This window comes from Microcebus murinus, chromosome 2 (genome assembly GCF_040939455.1).
Source record: "Microcebus murinus isolate Inina chromosome 2, M.murinus_Inina_mat1.0, whole genome shotgun sequence".
NCBI classification, from domain to species: domain Eukaryota; kingdom Metazoa; phylum Chordata; class Mammalia; order Primates; family Cheirogaleidae; genus Microcebus; species Microcebus murinus.
Window position 1 is genome coordinate 84,330,114 of NC_134105.1, and position 18,478 is coordinate 84,348,591.

An 18,478-nucleotide genomic window follows, 5' to 3' on the forward strand; every position below is an offset into this window, starting at 1 on the left:
CCCAAAGAGATACAAGATACAATTTATGAATACTACAAAAATCTTTATGCACACAAACTGGAAAATGTGGAGGAAATGGACAAATTTCTAGAAACACACAGCCTCCCTAGGCTCAACCAGGAAGAAATAGATTCCCTGAACAGACCAATCTCAACAGCTGAAATAGAAACAGCAATTAAAAATCTCCCTAAAAAGAAAAGTCCCGGTCCAGATGGCTTCACACCTGAATTTTACCATACTTACAAAGAAGAACTAGTACCTATCTTGCAGAAACTATTCCACAACATCGAGAAGAACGGAAACCTCCCCGACACCTTTTATGAAGCGAATATTACTCTGATACCAAAACCAGGAAAGGATGCAACAAAAAAAGAAAACTACAGACCAATATCCCTAATGAATATAGATGCAAAAATTTTCAACAAAATCTTAGCTAACCGAATACAGACACTTATCAAAAAAATAATCCACCACGACCAAGTGGGCTTCATCCCAGGGATGCAGGGATGGTTCAACATACGTAAATCTATAAATGCAATTCACCACATAAACAGAAGCAAAAACAAAGACCACATGATCCTTTCAATAGATGCAGAAAAAGCTTTTGACAAAATTCAACACCCTTTCATGATACGAACACTTAAGAAAATAGGCATAGAAGGGACATACCTAAAAATGATACAAGCCATATATGACAGACCCATAGCCAACATCATACTGAATGGGGAAAGATTGAAATCATTCCCACTTAGAACTGGAACCAGACAAGGCTGCCCACTATCTCCACTTCTGTTCAACATAGTGCTGGAAGTCTTGGCTACAGCAATCAGACAAGAAAATGGAATCAAAGGTATCCAAATAGGGGCAGAAGAGATCAAACTCTCACTGTTTGCTGATGATATGATATTGTATCTAGAAAACCCCAAGGATTCAACCAAGAAACTCCTGGAACTGATCAATGAATTTAGTAAAGTCTCAGGATACAAAATTAATACACAGAAATCAGAGGCATTCATATACGCCAACAACAATCTAATTGAGAACCAAATCAAAGACTCAATTCCCTTCACAATAGCAACAAAGAAATTAAAGTACCTAGGAATATATTTAACCAAAGAGGTAAAAGACCTCTACAGGGAGAACTATGAAACACTGAGGAAGGAAATAGCAGAGGATGTAAACAGATGGAAATCCATACCATGCTCGTGGATCGGCAGACTCAACATCATCAAAATGTCTATACTACCCAAACTGATCTACAGATTCAATGCAATACCTATTAAAATCCCATCAGCATTCTTCACAGATATAGAAAAAATAATTTTACGCTTCGTATGGAACCAAAGAAGACCCCGAATATCAAGAGCAATTCTAGGCAACAAAAACAAAATGGGAGGCATTAATATGCCAGATATCAAACTATACTACAAAGCTGTAGTAATTAAAACAATATGGTATTGGCACAAAAACAGGAATATTGACCAGTGGAACAGATGTGAGAATCCTGATATAAAACCATCCTCATATAGCCATCTCATCTTTGACAAAGCAGACAAAAACATACGCTGGGGAAAAGAATCCCTCTTCAATAAATGGTGCTGGGAAAACTGGATAGCCACCTGTAGAAGGCTAAAACAGGACCCACACCTTTCACCTCTCACAAAAACCAACTCACGCTGGATAACAGACTTAAACCTAAGATATGAAACTATTAGAACTCTAGAGGAAAAAGTTGGAAACACTCTCCTAGACATCGGCCTGGGCAAAGAGTTTATGAAGAAGTCCCCAAAGGCAATCACAGCAGCAACAAAAATAAATAAATGGGACATGATCAAACTACAAAGCTTCTGCACAGCCAAAGAAATAGTCATGAAAGTAAACAGACAGCCTACAGAATGGGAGAAAATTTTTGCATCCTATGCAACCGATAAGGGACTGATAACTAGAATATACTTAGAACTCACGAAAATTAGGAAGAAAAAATCAAATAACCCCATTAAAAAGTGGGCAAAGGACTTGAACAGAAATTTTTCTAAAGAAGACAGAAGAATGGCCAACAAACATATGAAGAAATGCTCAACATCTCTAATCATCAGGGAAATGCAAATCAAAACCACAATGAGATATCACTTAACCCCAGTGAGAATGGCCTTTATCAAAAAATCTCCAAACAATAAATGCTGGCGTGGTTGCGGAGAGAGAGGAACACTCCTACACTGCTGGTGGGACTGCAAACTAGTTCAACCTCTGTGGAAAGCAATATGGAGATACCTTAAAGCGATACAAGTGAATCTACCATTTGATCCAGCAATCCCATTGCTGGGCATCTACCCAAATGATCCAGTGACACTCTACAAAAAAGACACCTGCACTCGAATGTTTATAGCAGCACAATTCATAATTGCAAGGCTGTGGAAACAGCCCAAGTGCCCATCAATCAAAGAATGGATTAATAAAATGTGGTATATGTACACCATGGAGTACTATTCAGCTCTAAGAAACAATGGTGATATAGCACATCTTATATTTTCCTGGTTAGAGCTGGAACCCATACTACTAAGTGAAGTATCCCAAGAATGGAAAAACAAGCACCAGATATATTCTCCAGCAAACTGGTATTAACTGAGTAGCACCTAAGTAGACACATAGGTGCTACAGTAATAGGGTATTGGGCAGGTGGGAGGGGGGAGGGGGGCGGGTATATACATACATAGTGAGTGAGATGTGCACCATCTGGGGGATGGTCATGATGGAGACTCAGACTTTTGGGGGGAGGGGGGGAATGGGCATTTATTGAAACCTTAAAATCTGTACCCCCATAATATGCCAAAATAAAAAAAAAAAAATATAGTAATTGACTAATAAAAAAAAAAAAAAAAAAAAAAAAAAAAAAAAAAGAAGCATAGAGAATCTTTTCCAATATTGTCTTTCCAAAGACAAGAGGCTTGGGCATTCATTCACCAGCTCTTATTGCCCATCAATTGAGGGTTAACTCCACGACTTGTGTCTTCCTCCAACAATTGGGCTTCTCTGGGATACTAAATGAATGGCATTCTATGGTTTTAAAGAAGGCTTTGAGGAAAAAAGTAGAAAAATTCACAATGATCGTTTTAGTTTGGAGGAACTTGAGATTATAGGATTAGCTGTAACTGCAGCTAAAAGCATGGTGAGCTGAAAGGATGTGCTGTGGACGGCAAAATCGTCTGCCATAATCCAGGCTTCCATCCATAAATCTTCTCTATCACATAGGCTTCAAGATGAAGAATCTTTCAAAGACAAACTTAAGTAGTATAGGTATAATGGCACAAACTAGTTCCTTGTTGTTGCAACTTCTCTCAAAGCCCTAATTAACACTCACTCTTTTCTTTGACTTTTTTTCTCTCTTTTTCATTATTTCAGCAAGCCTAAGGTGTAGAATCCAAGCCCTTACTATTTTTGTCCATGCCAGGATATGATCATTACCGGGCATAGAAACACAGTGACACCACTATGAAATCACTGAGTTCCAGACCTACTAGTCCACATTTTGTAGCAGCACTCTGAGCTCCATGCATTCATAACCCTTTCAGTAGAGTAATTCCTTTCTTGGTCTACTGGTCCATTAGTGTCAGATAGAAGTTATAGCTTAAAGTTCACCGGAATTTACTGTGCCCTTACAGACTCCCTTGAAGAATGCAATCTCTCCCTAAATTTTTAATCCAGTAAATATATGGTTTATGAGATAAAAAAAACACAAATTAATACACAAATTAATAGGTCACTGGGAGTGATGTTGAAAGGGGCCAATTCTACTTTAGCTCATTTTCCCCAAATTTTTGTGTTCTACATATTAGGATCACAACATCATATATTTGTTGTTTGTTATATGCATTAATTGCATCCTGGAGGACACCAACATAATCTCACAAGGTATCATACCTAACCTGGAATTTTAGTTGAGCCTTTAATAGACTATTACAATTTTCTACTAGAATCACTGCTTGCAACTGAGGATGTAAAGAATCAATGCATCCTGTGGTCATGCACAGTTTCACACCTCCTTCATCAGAAAATGTATTCCTTGGTCCATGAGTGGAATCCCATGAATGTGAATCTCACATGAAATCGCATGAGGAATCCCATGAATGTAAGTCAGGCATCCTGTAAGCCTTACATAGTGCTTTTGGCAGAGAAATTTTAGGCAAAAACCCTTGCCAATTCCAATAAAGATGAATCACTGAATCTTTTGAGGTTGAAGGGGACAGATATCATTAACTTTCTACTAAATTACAGACTGGTTTTATCTCAAGGATGCTATCATATGAGGTAATTGGCATCCTTCATTGCCTCTTACAAAATGAACATTCAGCTGTAGTTGTAGTTAAATCAATATTGGAATCTGAGAAACCAGTCATTTAAAGGCTTTCATGGCCTCTACCCTCGCTACCATGCTACTTCATTTATGGCCTCTTGCAAAATCATTGTCATACTCAAGAATAGAGATTAACCAAGGGCCACTAAAAAAAATCATCTTGTCCACCTAATTGCTGAGTAACTTGATGCTCTCTGGTTGGGTTTGATCATGAAGCAAAAATATCCACAGACTTTTTATCAACTTTCATAGGTCCATGTGCTTGTTTATTTATCCAGCAGCCTTTGTGTATGATCTACTAGGCATGTATCTTTTAAGATCCCCGATCAACCAGCCATGCCTTTTGTTATCACCCTTGATATGCCTATTTTCTTTTCTCAGACTAATTTTCTTTCCTGTATAAAATACAAGTACCATGTGTACTGTTTATATCCATGATTTCCACTTACCAATGAGTAGGACTGTAGTGTACAATATTTAATTTTTATCCCATATTTACATTTCAAATAAACATATCTCTAAATTAGGCCTGTGTTTTTCCTCTCCTGCAAACTGATCATATGAAATATTCCACAAGGCCAAAAATAAAATGGAGCTCAGTGACAGGCATTGATTGGTAAAACAGAAGTCAGTCAAATTGGTGTGTGTGTCCAGCTCTTTGTGTAATTTACTTGTGTTATTTGAAACTGGTTCGGACCAATACCAGAAGTATTCTTAGCATTATAAATTGGGGCTTTTTTTTGTATACATTAAATCTTCCAATTTATTGATTTTGATAATATTTAACTCAATTTCTAAGTCAGATGGTATGTGCTGGCCAGGTGCTCCATTTCTAAAGCGTCTTGCAAGCACTTTTAAAATTGCTATTTAAATAGTTAGTTGGTCTTTAGGGCAGAAAGTGTGTTCTGTTTTCAAAACTCTGGGAGTCAGATTTGTCACTTTTCCATTAGGGTTTGCCTGGGATTTCACATATACAAAGATAAATAAATAAACAAACAAATAAAGGCAATAATAGATGTCTCCAGCAACACTGGATTTTCTAGGTCATAGAACCTAATCATAAAGATTACATCATGTTTGAAACAGCTAAAAAACTCTATATCATTCTGGGCTCCCTCAATCTTGCAGCCTTCCATATCACCCAATAAATGTTGGAGGAATATTAAAAAGTGTGTTTTGTACTGTTTCCAAAATTCAAAGAGGCTCACCAAGTTTCGTGCTCTGTTATTCTACTGGTTGCATTACAGTTTAAAGTATACATGTTTAATCATAATCTATTTACAAAATATATTATACCATTCTACACATAGTATAAAGACCCTACAATAGTTTCTTTCCATTTTTCTTCTTGTCCCTTATGCTACTGTTGCCATGAAATTTACTCCTACATGCATTGCAAACTATAATACATTATTATTACGTTTGCTTAAAAAGTAAATTTTCCTCTTAGCTCTCTAGGAAGCAGAGGTGTGGGGATCACGAGCTCAGGAGTTCTAGACCAGCCTGACCAAAAGCAAGAGGTGGTCTCTACTAAAAATAGAAAAATTAGCCAGGTGTGGTGGTGCACACCTGTAGTCACAGCTTCTCGGGAGGCTGAGGCAGGAGGATCACTTGAGTCCAGTTTGAGATTGCTGTGAGCTGTGATGATACCACTATACTCTACCTGGGGTGACAGAGTCAGACTCTGTCTCCAAAAAAAACCCCAAAAAACAAAAAAAGAAAAATTTCTTTAAAGAGATATAAATATTAAAAAAAACCCAAAACACAAAAAAAGAAAATTTTCTTTAAAGAGATATAAATATTAAGGAAAATATCATACAGTTACCAATATAGTTGCCATTTGTTCTTCATTTTTTTGTGTGGATCCATATTTCTATCTGATTGCATATTTCTCCTGCCTGAAAAACTTCAAGTTTTCTTGCAGTGTGAATCATCCGGTGATAAATTTTCAGCTTCTTTAATCTCTAAAAATGCCATCATTTTGTCTTTGCATTTGAAAGATATTTTTGCTGGTTGTAGAATCCTATTTGCCTTTTGTTTCTATTTCCTTTCTGTATTTTACAGATGTTACTCTGCTATCTTCCAGCTTTCATTGTTTCTAGTGAAAAAGTTACTTCTATCCATAGTTTTGTACCTCTGTACATAAAGTTTTCCTTTTTTTTTTTCTGGTTGTATTCAAGATCTTTTTCTTTATCACTGGTTTCGAGATTCTTAGTCATGAAGTGCCTTTTTAAAGCTTTCATGTTTCTTGTGTTCCAGTTTACTACTTTCTCATAATTTTTTATTAATTTTGAGAAAATAGTTATTATTAATTTAAATAGTTTTTTCTGTTTCTCACCTCTCTCTTCTCCTGCAGAGACTGTTAACGTATGTATCGGGCCTCTTGAAGAGTCTGAGAACTCACTGAGGAGCTGTTCTTTTAGTTAATGTTCTTTGCTTTTCTCTGCATTTATGTTGGATAGTTTCATTGCTAAGCCTTTAAGGTTCCTCTTCTTTTGCAATGCCTAATCTGGTGTTACTTCCACCCAGTGAAATCTTCATCTAATGTATCATATTTTTGTCTCTAGAAGTTTGATTTGAGTCTTTTAAATCTGTCACAAGTCTCTACTTAACTTTGTGAACATATGGAATATATATGAAATGCAGTTATAATAATTTCAATGTTCTTCTCTACATCTGTGTAACATCTGTGTCAGGTTTGAGTTGGTTTCCATTGATTGAATTTTCTCCTCAAAGGGATTTTTTTTATCCTATCTTTTTTTCATGCCTGGGAGTCTTTGATTAGAGGGTAGAAATTGTGGCTTTACCTTGTTGGTTTCCGGTTATTTTTTTATTCTTATATATCTTCATAAGCTTTATTCAATGACACAGTTAAAGTTCTTGGAAACATTTTTATCCTTTAAATATAAATATGGCTTAACTCTGCTTAGTTGGGGCCAGAACAGTGTTTGCTTTAGCAATAATTATTTTTCACTGAGGAAAGACTGGTTCGAATTCATTGTAACATTTTGTGAATTGTAAGATTTTCTAGGCCTGCTTCTGGGAACAAGCACTTTTCCGGCTCTGCGTGAGTGCCAGGCAATGTTCTAATTCTTTTCAGTGGTTCTTTACCTGTCCTGAGGTAGTTTCCTCACATGCATGAGTTGATCAGCATTCTACTGTGTGCTCACGGAGAATGGGTAGAGAACTCTCCTTCTTCCTGACAAAGGAAGTCTGCTGGGCTCTACCTCAGTTCTCCTCTCCCTGTGTCACGGTCTACAAACTCTCTGGACGCAGTAAACTTGGGAAAATGTGAGGTTCACCTCATTTGTTTTCCATCTTTCAGTGATTATTGCCCTTTATTGCTTGACAGCTACTTGTCTGGTGTCTCCAAAAGCAGTTTTGTGTAACATGTCTGTTTTTTGCTGTTGTTTTTGTTGTCATTATTTCAGACAGGAAGATAGATGCAGTCCCTGATACTCCATCATTACTACCCACAGGTGTTTGTTTTGTTTGTTTGTTTGTATTTTTCCTGCTTGTGTTTTATAGTGCTTGTTGACCATAAGCTTTGATACATTTTCAGTTTCAAGTGTTTCATTTCTAAATACTGTTTTTCTCGATCTCTCCACCTCTCTTTCTCTTTTTTTTTCTCTCTCTCCCCCACTACTTTCTACTTTCTAGAACTTCAGTTACACATATTAGAAAATGTCTGTTGTAGCTCATATACTTGTCATCCATACCCTCCATTTCTACACATTCCACTTTTAAAAGTTGAACTAAGTTTAACTGTAAATATTTGAGTTTGGCTCCAAAAACAATGCTTTAATTCTCTCTTTCACTTGTTCACACTACTATTAAACCCAATTGTGGATCCATAATGTTCTTTAATTAGTTTTTTAGCTATGTATGTTGGCCACAGCCAATAGAAGAATTCTAAGGTTCTGCTGGTGAGAAATAAGAAAGTATTTACTTGTTGACTTTACCCTAAGTCTAATTTATACTGGCAGCTCCAAAAGTATATTTCTTCCTAATAGATGATTTGTCTGGTACAGTCAGCTGACTCAGTTTTATAATCATATTTATAATCCTATGCTATAATTTTTGCCCCATCCTCTCAGCTTACTCTATACTATAATTCTTTCAATCTCAGTTAAAGAATTTCCTTTACCCAAATTAATGCCCTCTCAAATTGATACTTTTAGTACTCACCATTACTACCAATCACCTCATTATGTATTGCCTTCTAATTATGCATGTAATATTTTATACATATATATGTATATATATATATATATTCTCATCATCTGGAATAAAAAGATAATGAGAGCCAAAATAACAGGTCCAACTCATTTTATTTTCCTGCAGTATTTAATGTAGTTCTCTGCTCAAATCAATATATGGTGGGTCAAATATCAAATCATCACAATTAAAGATTAAGATTAATTGCATCAATGCTTTGTGAAAAGTGCTATTATTTAATGTTTATGCTAAACTGTACTTATATAAATTATGATCTCTTTTTGAGGTCTCTTTTATTATATATTTTTCAGGTTGCTTCTTTTGCTAGTCTAGAATACCTTTTATTCACTCCTCCCATGCCTTTAATTTATTTTGCTCTTTTGTGTTCAATGGCATCTTAATTAACGAGCCCTACTTGTTTAAAGGAATTCACCCAAACATGAATGATGAGATTCATTTAAGGTAGCTAGCATTGCTAGTACCAGTTACATCAAGTAATTATGGTTCTCCCACCCTATTCTTTAGATTAGGTATTGCCCAACTTTCTAATTTAGGCTAAAGAAAACATTTTTTTTTTATGTTGTGTGTTCTATGCACACTGTCTAATGCAATGATTGTTTTTATTATATAATAAAACTTCAACACATTATTATGTTTTCCCTCATGTAGTGAGGGACCTTATAATAACATTTGTTCTAGTATGTGCTTTTCACGACTAATTGTCAATTTTTATTAATTTCCAATTACTATTTTTCTCAGCTATTTTCTCCTACTTCATCAAAAGCATTGTTGTGGTCTCTACTTTGACTATTGTTTAATTTAAACTGACAGCAGTTTAATTTAGTGTAGTGGTTTCCTGAGTGAGATGAAAGCAAGGCGTTTTACTGGTATCTAAGAAGAAAGTATAATAACATCTTATGAATATTTTATCTAAAATTAAATAAATGAATATTTACTATTATATTTGTGATGGTTTAATTTTATGTGTCAACTTGACTGGGCCAAAGGATGCCCAGGCATTTGGCCCAACATTATTCTTGTTGTGTCTGCGAAGGTCTTTTTGGATTCCATTAACATTTGAATAGGTATTATAGACTGAGTAAAGCAGATAATTCTCTCTAATGCTGGTAGGTCTCCTCCAATCAATTGAAGATCTAAATATAACAAAAAGACTAAGTAAGAAAGAACGCTTCACTGACTGAGGTAGAATATTGGTCTTTTAAGGCCTTCAGACTCACACTAACCACTGGCATTTTAGGGATCTTGAGCCTGCCATTTATTAGACTGCCACAAATATTTGGCTGTTCTGGTTCTCAGGCCCTTGGATTCATACTGAAACAGCACATTAGCCCTCTTGGGTCTTGAGCTTGCCAACTCCCTCTGCAGACCTCAGAACTTGTCAGCCTTCATAATCCCATGAGCCAATTCCTTCAATCTCTCCTCTCTCTCTCTCTCTCTGCATATATGTGTGGGTGTGTGTATAAACCCACACATACATATATCTGTATCTATATCTATACATCTCCTATTGGTTCTGTTTGTTTAAAGAATCCTAATACACTATTATTTTAAATGGTGATTGACACAAATAATTGTATATAATTTAGCGAGGAGCTATTGAGCTATGCCCCCTTTCTTAAAACTCTTTCCTCATTCATTCCTATGGTATGTTTTTCTACTTGTTTCATTTTTTTCTATATGATTACTCACTCTATTATTGTTTTCCAAAATCTCTATGATTATTTATTCTATGACTGTATTCTTGTACATTAAAATGTGTACTCCCCAGTTATCCACTTTTGGCTTGTTGCTCTTTCTCCTTTCCCTTTCACATTTTAGTAACTAACTTTCTTGCCTCTGTATTTCTATAGAAATATGAGAATGCTTTTCTCCACACTAATATTGAGCTGAATAATTTGTTACATGTCTACTTTTCTCACTAGAAGGCACATTTGAGGAAATGGACTATATATTATTCATCATTGTATCCTAATTGCTTTGTATATTGTTAGGTGCACAGAGGGGACAATAAACTTCTTTTGTTGAAGTAACTTGAACTGAAATATTAGTAGGGATAATCCAGGATGTAAAAGACAGGATTTTAAAATTCTCTATAAGAAAAGAATAAAATTATTTCTGTAGCAAATTTTAAAAACTTAGAATATTTTAGAATATTTCTAGGTTTTTAAAATAACAGAATTGGAATAATCTAATTCTGTACAAACATGGAATAGGAATTCATTTGATTCAAGATGGTAAAATGGCAGAATTCATTTGATACAAGATGGTAAATTTAACCAAAATGCCTTTTACCTTGGTTACTTTTTTTCCCCTCTAATTTCCCATTTTTCTCTTTCAATAATGTTAGTGAGTTAGGTATATCAAAAAAAAAAAAAAAGAAAAAAAAGAAAAGAGAGAGAGAGAGAGTTGGGCAAAGCTATGATTTTGAGTGTACAAAAATTTAATGTGATACAGTTGTAGAGTTTTCCATGTTTCCATTATAAGGGAAATAAAATATTGGCTTATAGCTAGAACATAATAGATCATCAGGTTGGCAGAGAAAAACCAAACCTATTTTGTGAATTTACATAAGTAAATATACCCAAGTGAGAATTTTGGATGAAAATATGAGAAAAATGGAACCAAATCCTCATTATAGGTTTCTGGATATTTAACATTAATTACACTTTAGATAAATAAGAATATTAAGATTATTCCTTTAGGCTAAGTTGAAAAATGAATGAATAAGCAAGTTTTCCCTAAGTTTTAAGTACATTTCTGAAATTATAGGATTTATTGATAAAAATACATTTAAAAGACAGGGCCTCCTGGCCTTTATTACAAAAGAACTGAGTAAATTAACTGGGAACACAGCAGAGTTTTATCATCAAGGAAGAAATTAGTTCAATGTCTTTTTAAACACAATTTTGGAAACTGTGATCTCACTGGAAGGCAAAGTGAGAAATATATTTGACTCTCAAAGAGAAGCATTCATTGATTCCTGTCAGTTCTCCAATTTGTTCTTTAATTTCCTCTCCTCTCATCTTCTGTCCTCTCCTTTTCTCCTTTCTCTTCTCCTCTCCTCTTCTCTCCTCTCCTGTCCTCTCTCTTTTTCCTTAATGGTACTGACTTCTAGTATTCAATATTTAGTTATATTTGTCATGCAAAATCAAAGCTTTTAGCTATTTTTTAAGGGATAAATAATCAGTTTCTGGATTGGTTAATTAATAATCTCTCACCATTCATTCATTTCTTTAAAAAAAAAATCAATTCTACTGTTTTTATCTACTCTACAAAGATGAATAAGATGAGATATCTTTGGTCAAGGTGCTCAAGATGCCCAGTGTAGTAGCATCCAACTATGAGACAGAATTTGAAAATGATTTGTGAAATTTTAAAATATAAACACGCAAGCCCACACAGACATATTGAATCAAAATCTCTGTGGTAGGTTCCCGTGTTTCATATTTTCTGAAATTTTCACAGTTAACTCCAATGTCTACCAAGGATGACAACAGCGGGCAAATGGAACAAGTACTTAATGGTGTATGAATGGCATAATAGTAAAATGAAAAGGATGGGTCTGACTACAAATTTTAGGTGAAAAATTTAGGGCTTCAATTGAATACTTTTTCAGGCGCTTTCTTCAGCAATTACAAAACTAAGCCCTAGGATCTATAGATGCCCCTACAACTTCCTCCCATTAGATAGAGTATTAATTTCATCTCAGTAACACTACTTTGCTAAACAAATGTGTGTGTGATTATATCATCATATCAAAAGCACCTTAAAATACAGAATATGCATAATATGTGGAATTCTAGCAAATTGGTAAATTCCCTGAATCCACACACTTCATTTTTAGTTACTGTATGACTAATACTGTTTTAGTTATTGGAGAATTAGCTGTGAACAAAATATAAAATGGACAAACTTCTTGAATTCCAGAAGCCAACATTTTAGTAGGAAGAAAAACAACATAATTTTATGAACTACTAAATAAATAAGTTAATTTCAGTTCCAATAAACATAAAGCATAAAATATATCATAGAAAATTACTAAAGGGAGGGGTCACAGTAGCTAAAATGGCCAGAGATTATGTTTAAGTTGATTCAGAAAAATCCAAAGGAGACATTATGTGAAGATAACTAGAAATGTATTTCTGGCAAAAGAAATGAGAAAAAAAGAATCTAATGATGAAACAGACCTAATGATGTATTCATGTAGCTAAAGGAAAGCAAGAGCCTACAATCTTCAAATATCTGCAATCTAAGTCATTTCAGATGCATGACTGAGACATGTTAAATGCTACTTTAGCTTCTAATGGTAACTAACCAAATTTTATATTAATATTTAAATTGATGGCTACCTTTTAATGTAAAAATTCCATGTTTTCCTCTCTCTTATCATTTTAAGTGTAAGAGATGATTTTTTTTCCATTGCTTTAACCAAAGAAGACCAGTTGGTAAAGTAGATGTTTTGTTATAGCATTTACCCTTGCTATAGGGTTTCTGGTTCAAATATCTTATTGAAGATATCTTTGGTTTAATTTAAATTATATGACTGAATATATATGCAACTCTTTAATAATCTACTCGTTAACTACATTTTTACCAATTGGTAAACCCAAACCTATACAACATGAATGACTTTCCCTTGGTAACATAGTTAAAAGCCAATTTAATCCCAGAATTTAGCTATTTTACTTTAGGGCTCTTTATGCTTATGGTTGGTCACTCAAATGTATGAATGTTGCATTGAAAATATATCATACTTTATTAAAACAACTCAAAGTGCTTATAATCCTAATACTAAAAGTGAATGGCTTCTGTAATTAAAAAGCTTGAAGAAATATGCCCCAACATCATTATGAAACAGCATAATCTAGCAGTCATTTAATAGCCAGTACTCAAAGACATGACTTTGACTCAAAAAAAATTATGTGACTATTTTTTAATACACACTATGCAATCAATCTGATTAAGACCGATCTCAATTTGATTTTTGTGTACAGGCAAAAATAGAAGTTCAAATTTTCGAAATTACAACTATACCTTTCCTCCTGAGAAAATTCTTTCTCTAGCTAACATCTCATAGATATTTTTCTTCTATCATGCTGGCATAGAGCCATATTCCTGTTAAGCTGTACAAATTATAATGTAATGTTCTTCTTAAAAAAATGTGTCAGGGTGGTTGCTTTTGTACCCAGAGCAATACGACAAGCATATGGCCAAATAAGCTAAGCAGATAAGAAATTAAAATCATGAATCTGAGCAAAAAGAATTTCAGAAGAAATTTTTATATATTTTAGTGAGTTACAAATGGTTCCAAGTATAACAAGATTCCTAATTCATAAAGTATGGTTTGAAAATATTAAGATAAAACCCTCCCTATGCATTTTATATGATACATCACCATTAAAATCAGAAAAAACAAAAAAGCAAACAAGCAACACTCTTCAAGGTCACAACTGCCCTGTAATAAACATTGTTAACGAGTTTGTTGAGGTGTTTACCATTGTTCTGATTTCCAAGCAAGCAAAAACTTCATTAAACTACAGGCAATTAATTATAAAATGCTTCAAATTGCAACTAATGAGCCTACAGGATTCATTACCAGTGAAGGTCACAGAACTAACTAGATTCCCAAATTTATCTTTATCTCTGGTTATATGACTGACTGAGCTGAGTATTGGGAGGTCTATCACATAGCCATCAATCAGACTGCCACCCAGCAATAGGGCTGCAGCAAGGCACTCTAATAAAAAGAGTGTCAGAGTGCATACTGTGGACCATGTGTACTATTGTAAGCTCCACTTTTTTCCTTAATAATTTAACTCTGATTTTGTTCAATAACTTACATGTTGACATGTCCTGTTTCTTAAGAAGAGAAAAGAAATAAACACCTTTTATTTTAGCTAACACATTTATATACTCTTATTAAAATCCACTGGGAATAAAATATTTTATTTTCATAAGTAGAGAAAGTACCAAAAAGGCCGGGTGCTGTGGCTCACGCCTGTAATCCTAGCACTCTAGGAGGCCAAGGCGGGCGGATTGCTCGAGGTCAGGAGTTCGAAACCAGCCTGAGCAAGAGCAAGGCCCTGTCTCTACTATAAATAGAAATAAATTAATTGGCCAACTAATATATATATAGATAAAATTAGCCAGACATAGTGGCACATGCTTGTAGTCCCAGATACTTGGGAGGCTGAGGCAGCAGGATTGCTTGAGCCCAGGAGTTTGAGGTTGCTGTGAGCTAGGCTGACACCACGGCACTCACTCTAGCAAGACTCTGTCTTAAAAAAAAAAAAAAAAAAAAAAGAAAGTACCAAAAGACATTATGACTATGGACAGTATAGACAGAATGTGACATATGGAAATCAGAAAAAATAAAAAAAAAAAGCACCATATAAACCATCTTTTCTCACAATGGCTGAAATTGCATTGGAAAATATTTTCTTATTTTATTTTGGTACTCCTTTGTTTGTTCTCTCATTAATGTTTATTTATTTGTCTGATCCTTCATTTTTTGAATGATTATATGTTAAAGAACTATAGAACAATAAGTATTGTAAAGCGAATAAGAAAATAAATAAAAAAATAGGTTATCCTCTGAAGAAATGTAGACCCTGGCGAATTGAGTAAGATAAACTTTCCAACTATAATAAAGTGTCCTTACAGCTACTGTCATAGAAGCCTTCCAAAGCACATTGGAACCACTGATGAATGTTTGGTCAGTGTAACTAATCCTTACAAAAATGTGATTTTTAATGCCTGTTCTCTTCTAGTAGTTTTCAGCTGATGCACTCGTCTGCTCTGATCTGCTAGGCCTTATCTGAAATTGAAAGTCTATATATTGTATGTGTATGTTATCATTATTCTTTGTACATTTTATAAAATGGTTTTTGGAAATACAAGACAAGATATGGACGGGCCATTTTGGGGCCTATTGAATAATTTGCAATCTGTTATAAGTATTTGAATGAAAGCATCGGTGTTCTTGACAGAAAACAGATGACATATACATAACAGTGTAAAGCAAAGTATAGTCAAAATTTGTGTCTTATTGGATGTTGAAATTAGAGGAGAAGAAAGGTTCTGATTAGAAGCATCAGATTCTATCGCTTGAATTAAGGAAAACGGGTTTGAGGAGAACTATTTTAAGGAAGAAACCTGGAAGTAAGATTTGGGGTATGTTAATTTTTATATACCTGGAAAACTACTGACAGAAGTTTATAAGCAGTCCAGTGGATACATGGGAATGGAGCTCATATAAAGATATTTAGTCAGCATTTTTCATCTTTAATTGGAATGAAACTTAGTTTTGTGAATTTCAAATAATAAATTTGTAATGTGTTCTGTTTCAGTGAATATCTGATACCTCCATTCATAGTAAATTAAAAAACTAAAATGTTATTATTTAAAATGTATGAAACTAAATAAGTATAAAATATGTTCTTTTCAGTTTATAGCATAGATTTATACTTCTGAGGTTATGAATGATTAAAATCAGGCTAAGATCTAGCAGGCACCTCTCTGCTAACATGCAACCTGAAAAGCAATCATTCAACGTACAACATTCAGAAAGGAGCAAAGATCAAGAATGAGGATCAGTAGCAGAGAAGCCAAAGAGAAAATCACTACAAAAAATAAAGAGTCAATGGTTTCAAATGATTTCTATTGGTCATATTGGAATAGACATGCATATTTTATACCAAGAAGTAGACCATAGTTTTATTGGAATTTTGCAAGTAGAAGCGAGATTCCCAAATGGTACATGAGAAGTAAAAGAAGTGCACACAGAGATGGCAATTTGCACTGCAGGGGAACTGGATGAGAATCGACAGAGATTGGAGTATAGCTAGAAGAGTTCAAGGTCAAGTAATGTGTAATACTTTTTGTTTTATTTATGATTTTAAATATATTTCAGATATCAACAGTTTTTTCAGCTGGTAACAAAGAATCCAGTGAAAATGGAGTGAGGAATTGCAAACATGGGAGAGAAGAGACAGAAATAATGGAACGAAATCCTGGAGTAAATGGAAGGGATCAAATCAGGATCTGAGGTGAAGAATAGAGCCTTAAAAGTAGATTAGAGCAAAAAAGATGGTAGATTTGTAAGTATAGAGGCAAAAAATGTACATATTGTCCACTAAGAAAATTACCCATTTAAATCATTTATGAATTTTTTGTGTGTACTGGGCATGACATGGAATTCAGAATCTCTCAAGTTTAATTTGTAGCTACTACCCATCAGCTGAGGAACCTAAAGCAAATAACATCCATGAAGATTGGTTCTCTCATTTTAAAATTGGGGCAATTTCTATCTTAAAGAGTTCTTGTGATAATTAAACGAGACAGTCTTTGCAAAAATATTAAGTATGGTATATGGCAAAAGGTAAGGTGATGTGCAAATGTGGTTCTGTTAGGACACACCGAACAATGTGCTTGCCTTGTTGTTTTCAGTGAGCTGACCTTAGATTGCTAAAGGAAATACTTGCTAAGATTTTTGTTATAAAGCACACTTTTACTCACATTAAACTGTATTTTAATTTGAAAAACAAAATATTTTCCTTATAGCAACTTTCCTAGATAATGGAATAAGAATTTATATAAAATAATAAATGTGCTTTTAATTACTTATTTTTTTTATGTTTCATGCCTATCTATGATGGATGGTGCAACACAAGAATGCTTTCTAAATTATACCTAAATTAATATTAACAGAAATTTTGCTACATTAATCTTTTTCAAAAATAGCTGGTTGCAGTTATCTAATCTCCACCTTCCCTATATTTTAGTTCTATCTGAAGCAAGACTGATTTGAAGGAGAAAATCCACAGCTGTCCCTTTCTGGCAAGATTTTTCAGCAAGAATAAGAACTTGAATTCTCTGAGTTCTCCTTGTTTAAACTGCATATACCTATGGTTCTTTTGTGAATTTTAGGAATACTGACTTTGCATGACAGTTTTTCCTCACAGCATCTAGAAATAAATTCTATGTGAAACATGAAGTCTTTTTCCCTCCCCACTGGCAGACACTTTAAAACTGAGGACAGAGAAAAATATTTGATTAGAAAAAAACCCAAATTTTAAAGTAATGAAATTGATAGAATGCTAAAAGTTTTATCAAATCACTATACTTTTTGACCATGTTTACCTTCATAAAGTTTCTTTCTTTTCTTTTTTTTTTGAGACAGAGTCTCGCTTTGTTCCCCAGGCTAGAGTGAGTGCCGTGGCATCAGCCTAGCTCACAGCAACCTCAAACTCCTGGGCTCGAGTGATCCTTCTGCCTCAGCCTCCCGGGTAGCTGGGACTACAGGCATGCGCCACCATGCCCGGCTAATTTTTTTTATATATATCAGTTGGCCAATTAATTTCTTTCTATTTATAGTAGAGACGGGGTCTCGCTCTTGCTCAGGCTGGTTTCGAACTCCTGACCTTGAGCAATCCGCCCGCCTCGGCCTCCCAAGAGCTAGGATTACAGGCGTGAGCCACAGCGCCCGGCCTAAAGTTTCTTTTAATTTGTATCTATCTCCAAAGTTATCATCTATACCTCCCTGTCATCCTACTTTTCTAGCTCCCAAAATAAAATTAACCAATGAAACATTTCAAAATACTCTCTTGTTTTCTTTTATTCCACAGTTTGGTAAAAGTATTTCCATTTACCTAATCATCTTCATCTTGGATTTATTATGAACTATTTTTTTTTCCTCACTGTCCCCAATGTCAAACAATATCCATACCCTCTATATTAGACACTACAAATCTTTCTTTTTATATATTTAAGATCTTTTTATATATTTTCCCAATAAAAATTATTAAAATACTCTGAATATTTATCATCTGGATTGCTACAACATCTCTCTAACTGGACTTCCTTTTTTGCAGTCTTGTCTCCTACCAA

The 18,478-nt window shown here is 34.4% G+C and overlaps 1 long non-coding RNA gene across 1 annotated transcript in view; it reads left to right on the plus strand.

Annotated features, from left to right (window-relative positions):
- Window positions 1-17,742, plus strand: part of LOC142876869 (uncharacterized) — a 28,753-nt gene extending 11,011 nt beyond the window's left edge. Inside the window, exons 2-3 of the long non-coding RNA XR_012923710.1 lie at window positions 16,503-16,638; window positions 17,374-17,742. This is a non-coding gene — a long non-coding RNA (uncharacterized LOC142876869). The remainder of the gene's footprint in view (window positions 1-16,502; window positions 16,639-17,373) is intronic.
- The last annotated feature ends 736 nt before the right edge of the window (window positions 17,743-18,478 follow it).